Source organism: Haemaphysalis longicornis, unplaced genomic scaffold, assembly GCF_048455015.1.
Source record: "Haemaphysalis longicornis isolate Haplotype H1 unplaced genomic scaffold, Haemaphysalis longicornis Haplotype H1 scaffold_8, whole genome shotgun sequence".
Lineage (NCBI taxonomy): Eukaryota > Metazoa > Arthropoda > Arachnida > Ixodida > Ixodidae > Haemaphysalis > Haemaphysalis longicornis.
In genome coordinates, this window is record NW_027526445.1 from 174489002 (window position 1) to 174493342 (window position 4341).

A 4341-nucleotide genomic window follows, 5' to 3' on the forward strand; every position below is an offset into this window, starting at 1 on the left:
GGATGCGGTCACACTACAGTCGGTCGCGGAGTCGGTCACGATAGGGCTGGTTACATTAGCGTCGGTCACGTTACTGGCGGCGTCCCTCCTTGCTTCGTCCTGCTCCACCTCAGCAAAATACCTTCGTTGCCCCTCCCTACCCAAAACGCTGACGAGCGCCGACGCGCGTCGTCCGTCATTCCAGTCGCTGCCGCCAGCCGCCTCGAGGTGGGCCTGAAACAATTTTTTCCAGTTATGCCACGGAATCGGAGGCGGCCCCGGCAATTCGAGGAAAACGGGCAGGTTATCGAAGAGGCCCATGCTGCCAAGCAGGAAGGAGAGAGACGCAGGAGCAGAAGCAGAAGAACGAAGTAGGGCGAGGCCTAAACGACGGTTCGACAAGCGTCAGCACAAAGAACGCTAGGCCTCGCGACGCCAGACGCGCCGGACAGTCACACTCGAGCGAGGTCAAACGCACTCACGTTTTCATTCTGCCGGACCCGTCGACGATGTCGTCGCAGCAGAAGAAAAGTATCCCATCCTCGTCGCCAAAAAGATGTTGTGTCGTGGGCGACGGCGAGTGGCCTCGGCGGCGACGGGAGCGAGGGACGGCCGCCGGGCCCACGCACAAGCCCAAGAAGAAAGAGTGCGACCTGCTCGTACCAAGACCAGAACCCAAAGAGAACGTTTATTGTTCAACAAGACGACACCGAGACGCATACGCACGTGACCCGTCACGTGCGACCACAGCAACGACATCTAGTTACAATTAATACAACCAAGCGCACACAGTGAGCGGGCGCTCCACTAGAGGGCGCCACTACACCACAAACACCATCTATGACAACAGGAGGGGTGAAACTATTCGGCTCACGCTATACCGACCCTTACGTTCCGCAATTAATCTATAATACTGTCGCATTCACTACTTCAGAAAAGGTGCTTAGCTGTCCTAGAATTTTCCACTGCTCACTGTTCGAGAAATCCACGCCCTGCTGTTTCGAACACTAATTTTCCGGACCCACTGTCGAACATTCATTTTTAACACTAAGGGCACAGTTAGCGTTCTTATGACTTGATGCTTCCAAGAACACTCACTGGGCACGCTCCTGGATGCAAAATTTGTTTATCTAGCACGTGGACACAGCCCAATTTTCGGAGAAGTTATCTACACAAGGCAGGCTATGTTAAAACTCTCTGGCGACGGAAGTCTGCTAACGGGCTTTGAAGGCAAAAAACTAAAGAAACCAAATAACAAATTTGCAGCAACATCAGGTTAACGTCTGTTTGTTCGCCTTTGTGTTTTGTTTTCTATCGCAAATTACTACAACCATCATCTTTTCGGCTTCACCATGTTTGCGTGTCTTTCTTCGCTTTTATTTTTTTTCTCTTACGGCGCTAGTTACGTCAGCTAGAAGACTGGCGCACGCCACTGCTTCCCTAGCGTCAGGGTTGGGCAGGGCTGGTGTGTACCTGTTCTACCCACGTTCCATCACGTTCAGCTGCCACGCGGCATGCACTGCTGTACAATTTTACCTTTACCCATATAAACTGCTGTGAGTTTTAGGTAAGTGGATGCATTCTCCCTGAGAAATCTTGATTCCGGCCAATCCCTGGGCACTGTGTTCCACGAAGAAGGAAACAACGGCAACGACTTATGTTTTACCGCTGCAATGGGCCGGCTAAGGGTACTAATTAATGAGTAGTGGACTTTGAATCACAACGAACTTTCATTTCGCCCTATTTCTTTCTAGAAACAACTTAGTATTTTGAGTCTTCACAAATTTGAATAAGTGATTTAGCCCTGACAAGTCCCGCCTTGTGGGTAGGTGCCGAATATTTTTCAGGGCATCATCATCATCGCCATCAAGCCCAGTTGTAGCGCACCGGGAGGAAATTGAGGAGAGTGGAGTTGAAAGGTCATCGGATCACACATGCGTTCGAATTACATTTACACTGGCCATTTCCTTATTCAGACAACAACAACTGCAATGGATTTTCTCACACTGGCCACTCAAGGCTCTAGCCTTAATGAAGTAACCGCATCAATAGGATCCTGTGAACTATCACAGCCCCTCTGTGCTGTGAACTCGGTATTGAAAATATGCGATGTCTTGACTTTTAAAGAGCCAAAGTAACTGTAAAGACGGTGTCGCTGTACTGCACAGTCACGTTCTACACTTATGTTCCAAATGCAACGAGTACACTCCATGGTGGTCGGTTGGTGAGTATAATTTCCTGCATCGAGTTCGCAGTGATCACGCCCCCGCGATTCTGCGATTTTGGACATTTCTTTTGATTTCCTGTTTCGATTATTCGCCGAAGCAACTTTTATGATCAGGCTTCCCTAGTGCTGTCGGTGCCCTCATACACACGGTGCCACCAGGATGCAACCCTAATTACCTCTGAGGACACGAACAATGACAATAGTGCTCACAAGTCAATTCTGAATAAAGGTGTCATTAACCTGCCACCCTAGTGCAGCTGCATAGCATCTCGTATTTCAGATCCAGTGCTTCAACATTATTCCGCTTAAATAAAACTATGAAGCCGCTGATGTAAATAAGGGTGAGCTTAAATACGAGGCGCTTTGCCGCTGGCCCCTGGGTTGCAGGTTAATGACACCTTTATGCAGAATTGGCTTCTCGCCTATCTCTGACGTCTTTCTTAGAAACAGCTGAGATATCCTCTATTTCGCGTCCATAATGTCTAGCAACGCTAAGACGCCAGTTAATACTGTATCCAGCTTGAATGCGCCAAGTGCTAACAGGGGACGAACGGCGGCAGATACACATACACAGAACGCATAATTGCGCGTGGTTTGTGTTTCGTCGTTTGTTCACTGGAGACACTTTGCACATTTATACACGAATGAGTAATTCAGATCATATAGGGTCTATCTGTAACGCTTGTTTTTTGGATGTGCTGCAGCACTGCTTCGTTCTCATTTTGGAATTGCAATGGGAAGGGGGGACAGCGCGCACGCAGTCCCCCCACTACCAAAAATTATTTGCCCCATCCGCCCCTCTTAGGGGTAGTGGCAGGGGTCAACACGAGCGCAGTGCAATGCTCGCCCTGCAATGCTCGTGCCTCGCCCTGGGAGCTCGCCCGTCCTGACCAGCGAAACTCCGGCATCAGGTTAGTATGCATTCAATTGTCCTTCATTTCGAAGCCACTAGGTACAGCCCAGATAAATGCGCCAGGGGCTTCAGTGACATTATTGGAAATTGCAAGCCTCAAAATCAATTTCTTGCTTTCAGATTACGTTTTTCTTAAAATATGTGCAGCGCTCCTCCATTTTTAAAAGAAATCGCATGGTAAACAAAGATAAGAGTCGTTAAACTGCGGGAAAGAAGCTCGCAGATGGAGTAGAATACGCGACTGTGCTGAAAGGAACGCGTCTTCCTCCTGCTACGCCGTAGGGAGTGAGCTATTCGCCGGCAGCACATGGCAAGGTAAAATTGAACTGGTCCGATAAGAAGCAGCTGTCATCACATCAAAAATTTAGTGCTATGCCGATGCCAACACCTCAGCGACAGATCGGCGTGAATTCAGCCTGATCGAGCTACCATCGACTGATTTGACAGAAGACAAAGAAGAAGATCGCTCGTAAGCTTCCTGGTATTTTGCCTCTTCTTTTTGCGATAATTTTGCGAGTTTTGAAATCATTTCGGCCAGAACACCTGCCTCATCACGGAGGTTTTCTCCGTATACCTCTTCCGGCGCCTCCTCTGAGTCCGCCACCATAAAAGTTCCTCGCAGAACTAGTGACGCCGGTACCGGAGATCCTGGCATGGTTCCCCCTGCCGAGAAGGGCTTCGCGGCCTCAATGGAGCCGTCACCGGTAATCGTTGGCGAAGAGAATACTAGTTATGTTACCTCTAAAGGAGACAATGCCAGTGAAGCTACTTCTGAAGGAGAAGATGACAGGATTGTTGGTGGCAGCGAACTTCGCGCAGAGATGCCTGACGTCGATTAGGAAGGCTTTACGGTCGTGAGCCATCGCAAAAAACGCTCAGTCCGCATACCTGTGCTTGTGTCCCCGGCGAAAAGCGATCAAGACCTCAGGAAGGTGAACTCCATAGTCCTATTGTCAGCCTTCAACACTTTGCTTGGAAAAGCGCATATTCGCCGCAGGTTCACTGCTCAGGGTGCCTTTCTCCTCGACGAAGCGACGGTAAAGGAGGTGAATAGTTTGCTGCGAAGAGACCAGGTAGAAGGAATCGCCTTTTCTGCTCGACTTCCACACTCCTACGTGCAGAACACATCCTTTCTTAAAGGGTGTGCCCGAGTAGTATACGGAGGAGGACCTACTGGAATACATCAGGCCTCAAGGTGTACTGCACGTGCGAAGAATTCTGC

The 4341-nt window shown here is 49.5% G+C and overlaps 1 pseudogene; it reads right to left on the bottom strand.

The window, feature by feature from the left end:
* Positions 1-2946: 2946 nt before the first annotated feature.
* LOC144150304 (U1 spliceosomal RNA) lies at positions 2947-3125 on the bottom strand (annotated as a pseudogene).
* Between the last annotated feature and the right edge of the window lie 1216 nt (positions 3126-4341).